This window comes from Heloderma suspectum, chromosome 3 (genome assembly GCF_057233095.1).
Source record: "Heloderma suspectum isolate Gila_16-S chromosome 3, 16-S_ref, whole genome shotgun sequence".
Classification (NCBI taxonomy): domain Eukaryota; kingdom Metazoa; phylum Chordata; class Lepidosauria; order Squamata; family Helodermatidae; genus Heloderma; species Heloderma suspectum.
This window is the reverse complement of record NC_139460.1, coordinates 8442099-8455357: the sequence shown is the minus strand read 5'-3', so window position 1 is coordinate 8455357 and position 13259 is coordinate 8442099.

The window sequence follows — 13259 nt, the reverse complement described above, 5'->3', positions numbered from 1 at the left end:
GTGCAGAAAAGAGCTACTAAAGTGATCAAGGGGATGAAGCAACTCCCCTGTGAGGAAAGGTCACCGCATCTGGGATGGTTTCGTTTACAGAAAAGGCGAGTGAGGGGAGACATGATAGAGGTCTACAAAATTATGCATGGTGTGGGGAAAGCAGATAGACATTTTTCTCCCTCTCTTGTAATACTAGAACCGAAAGGGGTCATCCCATGAAGCTGATTGGTGGGAGATTCATTGGTGGGAGATGCTACTCCCAGTATCAGAGGCTGTGTGCCCATGTACCCAGTTGCTGGGGAACATGGGTGGGAAGGTGCTGTTGCACTCGTGTCCTGCTTGTGAGTTTCCCACAAGGTGCTGGTTGGCCACTGTGTGAACAGAACACTGGATTAGATGGACCCTTGGTTTGATCCAGCAGGGCTCTTCTTATGTTCTTATGACAGATAAAAGGAAGGACGTCTTCGCACAGCACATAGTTAAACTATGGAATTCGCTACCACGGGGTATAGTGATGGCCACCCATTTGGATGAGGAATGAGACAAATTCCTGGAAGCGAAGGCTATCAATGGCTGCTAGTCCTGATGGACCTATATATTATCTCCAGGTTCAGAGGCAGTATGCCTATGGACACCAGTTGCTGGGGAACATGGGTGGGAGGGTGCTGCTGCACTCATGACCTGCTTGTGGGTTTCATGTCCTGCCAGCATCTCCCCTGGCCAGTGGGGGCTGAAGCAACTGCTGTGTAAGACGCCCTTTGGGACTCGGTCATCCACTCTTAGATACTAAAGTCGGATAGATTGCTTGCTGAAACAACCTCAGAGTCAGACAGGAAATCTGAGCATTCCTGGAAGCAGTGATGAGGGCGCTGGATAAATTCAACACAGGCGGCGGCAAAGAGGGTGGCTCTGGGGAGGCTGCAGTGGAGGAAATGCAGTTTCTGAATACACTCCCTATTTGGTGGGCTCCAGGGCAGAAGTCGAATGGGCTGATTTAAATAGATTTAGATGCCATGCCAGTTCCAAAGGGATCATATGCTAGGAAAGGAACAGCTGGGTATTGACTGACAGATGTCAGTCTTTGCCTCAAAAGGCTTACAGTCTAAGAGCCAAGCAATGCATGTGCACTCCAGATGTGTGCATCTGGATTGGGTCACTGGTACCCCCACTGCAGCCCTAGAAAAGGAGGCAATGAACAGTGGAGTATCAATAGGTGGGAGGAGGTGTTGAACCCTTGCCCGCATGGCTTTTCCCCAACCAGCTTTTCTCCTGCTGGGGCTCTGTGACTAGACGTAACCCAGGGAGAGGGGTTTTGGAGATACACACCTGGGGAGGGGGCAGTATTCCTTCCCATCTGCCCCCTTCCGCCCCTATTACTGGGTGAAAAAACTGAACTTCTCCCCTCTAAAATGGGATGCCCCAAATGAATTGGGGGGGGGGGAGACAGACCTGGATACTTCCCCTCTCACCCTAAATCCAGCAAAATCCATCAATCCATCAATCCCTGTTACTGGAATTCACCAGCAACTCCCATCAGGAATTAGCTTGTAGAAGCAAATATTCCAACTCCTCTGTCTCAAAACAACCAGCTCAATGTAATGTGCAGTATTGTGGCTGGTGGCTGGGGGAGTGGAGTGACAGCTACGGTGTTTACAACAAATGCGTGCGCACACGCACACGCATCTTTCGTTATCTGTGATGAAGCGTGAAGTTGAACAGGTCCATCATGGTTTAGAACTTGAGAGAACTGTTCAGAGCAGGGCTGATTCACCAACACTCCCCCACCCCAAAGAGGAGAGGGTGAGTCGCACATGAGCAGGAGGCCTTGCGTGTGATGCAATTATTTGGTATTAATTTTATGTTAAACACAAATTCCCCAAAGTTTTATATGTCTATGAATCACAGTGAGATTCTCCAGCCCCCCTCAGAGAGTTACAACTGCCAGGATTCCTGGGGATTAAAATGCTGATCCATGGAAAAATCACGTACCGCAGGCCTCTTCAGTTTGCAGCACTTTAGAATGCCAGAGGGGGCGGGTGGGGGGCGGGGTTGCATGTTTGAATGCTCTGCTACATTGAGACACAGAAGTTTAGCACAGCAGGGAGAAGGTTAGGCTGGGTTCTATCCCTGACTTGCTAGTTTTCTGCATGCAGGGAGTTTTTGACATGGGGAAGACTCTCAACCATTCTGGCCGCAACCTCTATTCTCAAGTAGAATAGCCCATAGGAGAATGTACAGATTGGTTTTCTGAATGTGTAGAGTGGCCCTTAGATGTAATCCCTGGAGATGTCGTTAGATAGAAATGGAAATTCCACATTCTGAGGCAGTGTATTATTGATATCTGATACAAGGAACAAAGCACAGGGGACATACATTTCTCCCACTCCCCCCCCCCCCGCGACCATTCTCATTCAATTTGATAGAAGAGAAATTGCTTTCGAAAAGAAATTCAAAGGAGGAGAAATTTCAGAGAAATTCTCATGGGTTGGGTTTGGAGTTCTTATGCTTACCTTACTTGTGAGGCAGGTGGGTGAGGAGTGTGCATGAGTGTCCTGAATGTCATTGGGCAGTCATCTCCGTTGCAGCCTGTAGCCTCCTTGGCTTCCCGCACTTCAGTTAAAGCCATCACGAGGAAGACCTTGTGAGTAGGGGTGTACGAAACCCCCTTACCTGGACTCCATGGGGGTCTGCAGGGGGGGGGAGGCAATGCATCCCTGCCCCCCAGAATCCTTGCTGGCCGGCTCCGCTCTGCGGCAAGTCTGCAGAGCTGCTGGCCAGCTCTGAAGTGCCAGCGATATGGCCGCCATTGCCGTATCACTGGTGGGCCGGATTAACTGCGGCCACAAATGGCATCCGGGACGCCATTTCAGGCCGTAAAGGCCTTAGTTTAAGGTAAATGCAGCCGTAAATGGCTGCATTTACCTTAAATTAAGGCCTTTACGGCCGCAAATGGCATCCTGGATGCCATTTGCGTCCGTGCTTTTAATTAACACGATAGGCTATGCAAATATCTGCGTAGTGTAGCCTCTCACGTAAAAGAAGGGATGTCTTTTGAATCCAGCCTCACTGGGGTCCGTGGAGGATTTCTCCCCCATCCCTACTTGTGAGGCAATTCCTCCCATGGGGCTTTTTCAGTTCAGGAATTGCAGGCGGCCTGGGAGGCTGCAGAGCAATGGACAGATGTGTAATAGGGAGAGAAAACATACACAGCGCCCTCAACCACCTCGCAGTGATTAGGCAAGCTCAAAAACACCACCAAAAGAAATTCAAAATTTTGCCTCAGAAAAGTGGAAGCCTCACCACAGGTGATGCTGTTGGCACCTACGGAAGCAGTGCAACAAGCCCAAAACCCTTAGGCAAAAATAAATGGCCTGTGGCACAACCCCTGGCAATAGAGAGCCCTATCTGTGAGAAACTGTGGGAGAATTTCTCCTCCCCTAGGAGAAATTCGGTGAAATTGTCCCCCCAGTTTCTCTGCCCGCAACTAGGCTGGAGAATTTTGAGAGGCTATTTGTGCACAGCTCTATACATAAGGACGTAAGAGGAGCCTTGCTGGATCAAACCAAAGGTCTACGTCATTCAGCATCTTGTTCCCCACAGTGGTCAATTGGATGGCTCTTGAAAGCCCGCGAGCAGGACAAGGGATATTTAGTATTCAGTAGCAAACAGCCTCTGATACTGGAGGAAATATATAGCCACCAGGACTAGTAGCCATCGATAGCCTTATCCAAGAATTTATCTAATCCTTCTTTAAAGTTATCTAAGTGAGTGTCCATCAAAACATCCAGGGCTGGAGTCAAGGGCAGGCGTGATTGGGCTTCTGCCCAGGGCCCACACCCCAGCAGGGGCCCACGGACAGGAGCCCCTGGAGTTGCTCCTCCTCTTCAACATTGCAACCTGCTTGTCCACTTGTCTCTTGCTCTGGCCCAGACAACGGTTGTGATCAGGAGGGGGAGCAGCGGATGCCTCTGCCGACTTGCTCACTGGGTCTCTCTCCCTGTCAAGCAAGTGAGACATAGCAATGAAGAAAAAGGGGAGGAGCAGCTGGTGACAGTGGCCGAGAGAAGGTAGACTCACTGAGGGAGGGGGCCCCTGGAGGGTGTCTTGCCCAAGGGCCCTCAAAGACACAGAGCTGGCAGTGAACACATCTTCTGGTAGCAAATGCCATTGCTTAACTATGCGCTATGTGAAGAAGTCCTCCTTTGGTCTGTCCTGAATCCACCATTCCATTTCATTGACCAACCCCAAGTTCTAGTATTATTGGTGAGAGAGGGAAAAGTTCCTTCGGTCCACTTTCTCCACACTAGAAGAAGCAGGGTTGAGGAACCATTGGCCAGTGGGCTGGATGGGACCTGTGTGGCCACCCCCAGTGCCCATGGCCCATTCTCCTCAGCCCTGCCCCCCACAGCAGTTAATCTTGAAATGAGCCAGCAGGTTACCCATGAGGGTTACTCATGAGGGAGTGCAGCCCTTAGGGTACAAAATGTCTGCCACGCCTGCAATACATCCCTGACCTGATGGAACAAGGTAGTTCTCCTGATGTACTGAATTACTGTTAAGTTGGCTTCATGCGGAGTTCCCCAGCATGGTGTCCTTCAGATGTTTTGGACCCCCAACTCCTATCAGGGCTGATGGCAGCTATAGTCCAAACCATCTCAAGGGCACCACATTGGGGAAAGCTGGCTTAAGGCGTAATCCTATGCATGTTTAGACAAAAATAAGTCGTACAACTCCCAGTATTCCCCAGCCAGCCACGCTGGTTGGGGAATGCTGGGAGTTGTAGGACTTTTGTTGTCTAAACGTGCAAAGGATTGTGCCCTTAATGGATGAACATATTGCTCAAGAGCTCAGCTCCAGTATCTTAATTAACACCCCATAAAACGTATTATCGCACTTTCCATATTTCTCAAAGAAACAAACCACCCTGAAAGCCAGATCCTTATCTAGTTTCGGAATTTTAAACACTTACTTAAGTACTGACTGTCCATTCTCCTTTTCATAATATTTAAAAAGTAAGCAAAGAGATTACACAGTCGAGTTAATCATTGGCCAATATTTTCCATTGGAAAATAGCTGGATAGGAGCAAGAGATGAGGTGAGGTGGGGTGGGGTGGGGTGGGGTGGGGTGGGGTGGGGAGAAAACTTTAAAGTGAAATTTGTACCTTCACAGAGGATGGATCTATCAAATCGTTCCCTTCATTTCTGATATTCAGGGGAGAGTACCAGTGATTCTGTAGCCAAAACAGCACCATCCAGGCACAAGAGGGTTTGCAGATGTACAAAAATCTAGTGTGTGTGTTGGGAGGAGGGAAACCCTACAGAGGGTGAATCCCAAAACAGCCCAATGGGGACTGACATAAAAACATAAGAACATAAGAACAGCCCTGCTGGATGAGACCAAGAGCCCATCTAGTCCAGTATTCTGTTCACACAGTGGCCAATCAGCTGTCTACGGGAAACCCACAAGCAGGACAGGAATGCAACAGCACCCTCCTGCCCATGTTCTCCAGCAACGGGTGTACATAGGCATCCTGCCTCTGATTCTGGAGATGCCATTCGGACTAGTAGCCAATGATAGCCTTCTCCTCCAGGAATTGCTCGACCCCCCTTTGAAAGCCATCCAAATTGGTGGCCATCACTACATCCTGTGGTAGTGAATTCCATAGTTTGACTCGGCGCTGTGTGAAGAAGTGCTTCCTTTGATCTGTCTTGAAACTCCCAGCAATCAGCTCCATGGGATGACCCCGCTGGGTTCTAGTATAATGAGAGAAGGAGAAGGACATTCCCTCCATACCATATGACTCATTGCACACCGGAATCTAGCTGAAGTTGGATTGGGTGGGGAAACTGTGGCCTTTAGAATGTTGTTAGACTACAACTCCCATCAGCCTGAGCAAGCATGGCCAATGGTCAGGAATGATGGGGGCTGTAATCCAACAATGTCAGGGTGCTTTCAGGTTCCCCACCCTTGCATAAGATGGACCTTGGGAAGAGCTTAGCAACACAACTCTTCGGATTAAATTTAGAGCACAACTTCAGGGGATGGTGGTAGACATGGCATTTCCTAGATAAGATGGAGAAAAACAAAAATGTGGCACTCATGTGGATTTGCATGAGACAGAAGAACATGTTGCAAAATGGCGGAGGCAGCATCTGCTGCTCAGACGTGTGTTAATGGCAGTCAGCCCAAACTGGTGCTCTCCAGCGGTCTACGACACTCACCTTCCCCAGCCAGTCCAACACCTTTGGAGAGCACCAGGTTAGGGAAGTCTGAAAACTGTGCTCAAGAGAAATGGAGGGATTTCCCCTCTTGGCCTGGTACGTGATATCAGAGAAGCTGTCTGGAAAGACATGATAGCGCGGAGATATGATAGCACTCTTCAAGTACTTGAAAGGTTGTCACAGAGAGGAAGGCCAGGATCTCTTCTCGAGCATCCCAGAGTGCAGGACATGGAATAATGGGCTCAAGTGACAGGAAGCCAGATTCCGGCTGGACATCAGGAAAAACCGTATTAGAGCAATACGACAGTGGAACCAATTCCCTAGGGAGGTGGTGGGCTCTCCCACACTGGAGGCATTCAAGATGAGGCTGGACAGCCATCTGTCAGGGATGCTCTGACCTGGATTCCTGCATTGAGCAGGGGGTTGGACTCGATGGCCTTGTAGGCCCCTTCCAACGGTACTATTCTATGAAAGAAAAAGGAGAATCTGAGGCACATGAGACTGCACACACCTGAGTCATCGGCGCCAGGAGGCATGACAGGAAACGGAATATGGGACTACTCAAGGGGAGCGGAAACCACATGAAGACCTTTGGTTTCACGAGGAAATGCCAACTTGACTCTTGCAGAAGGAAGCTCAACAGAATTACGGAACCTTCTAAAATGCATTTGTGTGTGCAGTGGAAGCTTCTATCACTCATGACACAGGAGAGAAGTTAGAGTAGGATGTGCTGTTGGAATAGGGTGGCAGCAGCATGAGGGCATGTGGAAAGAGTGAGGTGGAAGAGGCTCAAGAAATGTTGGTGCCCAAGATAGAAATCGGAATAGCGCCTTTGTAAGCTCCCTGATTTTATTTCATTCCCTCTCTCCCCCATTCCCGCCTCCGATATTCTGAGTTACGAGTGCCGTTGTGCAGGGTGTGGGGGTGAATGGTGCAGGAGACACACAATTTTATTTATTTCATTTATTTACAAGACTTGTATACTGCTCCCCATCCGAACAGATTCTGGAGCGGTGAACACAAGAAGTACAATAGTAAAAACGATAAAAGATTAAAGCACTGTATTGAAATTATTTTAAAAACAAAATGCCAATAAAAATAGCAGCTGGTCATTTAAGGAATGCTTCCTGGAACAGAACTATTTTCAGGAGCTGTGTAACTAGGACACAGTGTTAGTGCCTGCCTGACCTCCAGGGGCAGAGAATTCCAAAGAAAGGGGGCCACCACGTGAAAGCTCTTCTCACAAGACGTAAAATATAGAATTTGGCAAGTTGGTAATAGTTGTGACTTTAAAAATTCACCAAGAAACGTTTGTAAAGGTAGCCCTTCAAGCTTGAATTTCAGCAGTGACATCTCACAGTATTTGAAATTTTAAATTTTGATGCATTTCACATTTGTGGAAAAGAAAACACTGAATGTGCCTGATTGCCCACATATTTTGTCTTCTCCGAATCACCTTGTGCTAACATCTGCTGTGGGCTTGGGACACACAGACACACCACAGGAGATGGAGTAACATGACCCATACGGGTTTGTCCCGGTGGGGGCGGGGCAGGGACAGCTTCACAAGAAAATGATACATCCGGGCAAATGATACGTCTTCCTGAACTTCTGAACTGGGAGGCATTCCAGTGTAAACCTTGTTTGCCTGTTTAAAGCAGGGGTCTGAGGCGATCTCCTTGCATGTTAATCAATGCCGAGGGGTGGGTGGGGTGGTGGCGAACTGGGGTTTGGCCTTGTGTGTAGGCAGCAGTTCGTGTGGCTAGGTCGAGTGCAAGTATTTCAGCCCACAGAGGTCCAGGGATTTTTTAAAAAGCCATGACAAAAACTGCCCCTAAGGGCACACAGCAGAGAGTGGGATGCTGACTGTCAGGATGTGAGCTTCCAGGAAAGTTTACGAGGGCTTTGGGATTGCATTGCTGCTTGTTTTACAGTTGCAATGCTGTGTTGCAAGCAACCATGGCCTGAGCTTGGAGACCTTGCCACTTTCTAAGGAGCAATGAAAGCAGTTGAGCAGTGCCGGGTCCAGGTTTACGAGGGCCCTTGGCCAAGACACCCTGAAAGGGCCCCCTCCCTCCATCAGTCTCCTTTCTCACCGCCATTGTCCGCAGCTGTTCTTTCTTCTCCTCCTCTTTCTCCTCCTGGCTCCCACTGGCTTGCTTGGCAGGCAGAGCCCGCGAGCAAGCAGGCCGTGGCATCTAGTGATGGCCACCACCAGTGTGGATGGCTTTAAAAGGAGATTGGACAACTTCCTGGCGGAGAAGGCGATCAGTAGCTATGAGCCTACATGGCTCTGTGCTACCTCCACTATCAGAGGCAGTATGCCTATGTACACCAGTTGCTGGGGAACATGGGCGGGAGGGTGCTGTTGCACTTGTGTCCTGCCTGTGGGTTTCCCATGGGCAGCTGGTTGGCCACTGTGTGAACAGAATGCTGGACTAGATGGGCCCTCGGTCTCATCCAGCAGGGCTCCTCTGATGCTCTTATCTTCTACTCCTCCTCCTCCTCCTCATCACCACCGTTGTCTGGGCCAGAGTGAGAGCCAGGGGAACAACCATGTTCAGTGGTGGAGCAACTCCGGGGGGCTTTTATCAGTGGGCCCCTGCTGGGGTGTGGGCTCTCAGCAAGCAACCAATCATGCCTACCTTTGTTGCCAGCCCTGCTGTCAAGACTTCGATAGGCCTTCTTGATACAATAGTGATCCCTGAAGAAGGAATGCCAGTTCCAGTTCTGTTTTCTGACCTAGACAGCAAATGAACATGCCTTATATTGCTCCAGCTAGCCCAGTATTTTCTAATCTGATTGGCAACAGATCTCCAAAGTCTCAGGCAACGGCCTGTCACAGAATTTGCTGTCTGATCTTTTTAACTGCAGATGTGAAGAATTAAACCTGGAACTATTTAGCTAGCAAAGCATGCGCTCCTCCTTTCATAAAGGTTGACGTTTTAGTATTTTTGCCTGAGCGCAAAATGAAATGTCAGAAGCCACCCTTAGACATGGAGATCCAGGCAGTCTTCCCCCACTTAGGGCCCTCCAGAGGTTTTGGACTACAACTCCCATCAACCAACCATTGGCTGGGCTTGCTGGGGCTGATGGGGGTTGTAGTCCAAACGCTCTGGAGGGCCCCTGGTTGGAAAGGGCTGTGGGATTCTTTTTGAGTTGCATAAATACTTGTGCCTATCTTTCCCGAAAACTATCGGTGACAAGCAGTGATTTCATCTGCCGACGTTTATGTTTTTCTTTGGAAGGAGAGATCCCACTTTATGAGAGGAATGCAGGAGAAGTCTGGGGAATGATTTAAAGACATATTCAGAACTGACCAGCAGCCTAACCTCTGGCTGTTTTCCTTTTCAGCTTCTAAGCACATTAGATTCTGAGGAATTCTGTGGACATCCAGCTTGAGGTGTTACTTGGAAAAATGAACAAGATATTTATTGTTAGTCACATTGATTTTAATTTTTGTGAACCGCCCAGAGAGCTTCGGCTATTGGGCGGTATAGAAATGAAATGAATGAATAAATAAATAAATTGTGACTCCCTCCCCAATACACCTTGGCAAGCAGTCATAGGATTTTAATGCTGCAGTCCTATGCATCCTTAGCAGGAAGTAAGCCCTGTTGAACTCAGACTAGACTAGAAAAGCACCATTCACAAGTCAGTCCCCATCACACATAGTTCTTTTTCTTATGGAAGACCAGTACAGAAAATAAACCATGTTTTGTCCTGATATCGGAAAGTAGTTAATATCAAACTAGGTTCTGATTTGAGTGACATAGTAAAACTGTGGTTTGTTACAAACCACATGTAGAAGCTTCTAACTGTGTTTGAAGGAAGAGGGAAAGGATGGGGGGATTATGCTAACTCCCCATGGCAGAGTATCCTAGCCATGGGCTTCTTCACATGGTGCTTTTATCCTGCTATTGAGATTGCTCACTCACGGAAGTTTGCGGGCCCTTTAGATGACGTCGTCAACCTCCAAGGCGTCTTCTGCACTAAATGACCTTTATTCCGTTTTTTAGAAGACTGGAGATAATGAGCTATCAAAGCACAGCGCTTGTACTCCACTTGAATTCCCTCTGTGAAGAAGGAAAAGCCACAAGAAGAGGAGCGAGACCAGTGAAACATATGGAAGGCTCGGATAAGGAGGCAAAGGAGGGGGGAAAAGGGGACGGAGGAAGCACATGTCTAGGGAGTCCGTCGTGATCCTGCATTTAAAATGGAAGCAGAAAGCCCCCTTTTAAATGTGGGATTTTAGGCTGGTGTAGAGATGCTCCATAAACCAGGGTTTGTTGTTATACCTGAATATGACAGTATTGATTGATTGATTGATTGATTTATAATATTTCTTGGCCGCCTTTCAGGGCAGAAGCCCTCCCAAGGCATCTCACAGCAATAAAATGCATAAAAACAGTTAAAATATTAAGTGATAAAAACAGAAAAACAATAAAAACAACAATAAAAGCCAACAATAAAACCAGCAACAATGTCAACAGCAGTAACAGCAACAACAGCAGTCATATCAAGGGAAGGCCAAGGCAAAATAATATGTTTTCAAGGCCTTCTTAAAAGCCTGCAATGACGGAGCATGGCAGACCTCCGGTGGCAGCTTGTTCCAAAGGTGTGGGCCCACTGCAGAGAAGGCCCTCTCACGTGTGGCCACCCACCTGACTGCTCTCATGGGTGGGCCAATGAGAAGGGCCTCTCTTTCTGATCTTAACTTGAGGGCAGGTTGATATGGGTGAAGGCGATCCTTCAAGTAACTTGGTCCCAAACACCCACTTGAAAACAGGCGTGTAAGCCAAGCTGGTGTTCAAGATGCAAATGAAGAATTAAGGGTGCCATTCTATGTGGATACCCAGCATCCTCCGAATATCCAATGCAGGGTGGGAGGACAGTGGAGGCCATCCTCACCTCTGCACTCCAAATGCCCTGCATGTCTGTTAGACGGGCGATTTCTCCCATGTACCAGCAGCACCTCAGAGGGGGAGGGAAGGAGGCCTGGGCAGCCATAGAATGGGTCAAAGCGCAGCTGCCGCAGTCTCCTCCCTGCTCCCCGGAACACCCCCTTTCTCTGTCTCTGCGCTTCCTTTTCCGAGCGCGGAGAGGTGGACGGCACAGTTCTCTCCACACCAGCTACGAGGGGGAGGGAGTAGGGAGCACAGTTCCCTGGCTCCGAGGTCAGAACCCCTTCTCCGACCTCAAGGCCAGGAAACCAAACCCTGTCCTATCCCCCCCGCCCCCAAGGCTGGATCAGATGTCTGTCTCAGATGTTGAAGAGCTGCTATCAGTCACAATGCTCCAGGGGCAGGCAATCTGATGCCGTCCAGATGTTTTGGATCACAACTCCCATAATTCCTGACCATTGGCCATGCTGCCTAGGGCTTATGGGAGTTGTAATCCCAAACAGCTGGAGGGAACCAGTTTGCCTATCCCTGCACAGACGTTACTGGGCTATTACTGAACTGCAGTGCTGGGTTCCAAGCCGCTGCCTCCGGTCTGCCTTCTTCTCAGCTCACTACCAGCTGACACTTGGTAACGTTGGGGAGCATCATCTATTTGGGAAGTCCTCATCACGCTGCTCATCCAACTTCACTGCAATCTCCTTGTCCCCCTTCAGTACTCCTTTAACTCCATTGTCATGCAGTGGCCCAACTGCCTCCCTAGCTGGTTTTCTGCTTCTGATATATTTAAAGAATTATTTATTCTTGGCCTTGATGTTGTTAGCGATATGCTCTTCAAAATGCGTTTTTGCATCTCTTATTGAGGTGATTGATGGGGGATATGTGGCTCAACAACACTACAAGCGAGAAGGATCTTGGAATTGTTGTCCATCACAAGCTGAATGAGCCAACAAGGTGATGTGGCTGCAAAAACGGCCAGTGCTATTTCAGGCTGCATTAATAGAAGCATAGCTTCCAAATCCCGGGAAATACTAGTTCCCCTCTACTCAGCACTGGTTAGGCCTCATCTGGAGTACTGTGTCCAGTTCTGGGCACCACACTTTAAGAAGGATGCAGACAAACTGGAGAGGGTTCAGAGGAGGGCAGCAAAGATGATCAGGGGACTGGAAACAGAGACTGAAAGAACTGGGCATGTTTAGCCTGGAGAAGAGAAGACCGAGGGTAGATAGGATAGCGCTCTTCAAGCACTTGAAAGGTTGTCACAGAGAGGAAAGCCAAGATCTCTTCTTGATCAACCCACAGTGCAGGACACGGAATCATGGGCTCAAGTGACAGGAAGCCAGATTCCGGCTGAACATCAGGAAAAACTGCCTGACAGAGCAATACGGCAATGGAACCAATGACCTAGGGAGGTGGAGGGCTCTCCCACACTGGAGGCATTCAAGACGAGGCCGGACAGCTATCTTTCAGGGATGCTCTGACTTGGATTCCTGCCTTGAGCAGGGGGTTGGACTCGATGGCCTTGTAGGCCCCTTCCAACCCTATATTCTATGATTCTATGATTCAATTATTGTCTGCTTGCATCGCCTTTGAGCAAGCTTGTCCTGCCTTTTGTTTACCTGACTAGGGCAAGACCTCCGTTTTCTGAAGGAAGCCCTCTTTTCTCCAATCGCTTCTTTAACCCTGCCCGTTAACTGTGCCGGTGACCTCTTGGACTTGGTGCTGCCTTTCCTAACCTGTGGTATACATTTTAGCTGGGCTTCTATTATTGTGGGTTTGAGTAATTCTGAAGGGATTTAATCCTCTTGACTCCCCCTTTTAACTTCCTTTTCACCAGTTCCCTCATTTTAGAGAAGTTTCCTCTTTTGAAGTAAAATGTGACTGTGTTGGACTTCCTGGGCAATTTTCCACTTAAATATATATTAAATCTGATAGCACTGTGATCACTGTTTCTAATTGGTTCAACAACATTTACATCTCGTACTAGGTCCTGGGCAACACCACTTAGGATTAAATCCAAGGTCGCCTCCCCTCTGGTCAGCATCGTAAGTCCTTCTTTTATCTGTCCTGAATCTCCCACCAATCAGCTTCATGGGACGGCCCCGGGTTCTAGTATTGTGAGAGAAGGAGAAAAATGTCTCCCTA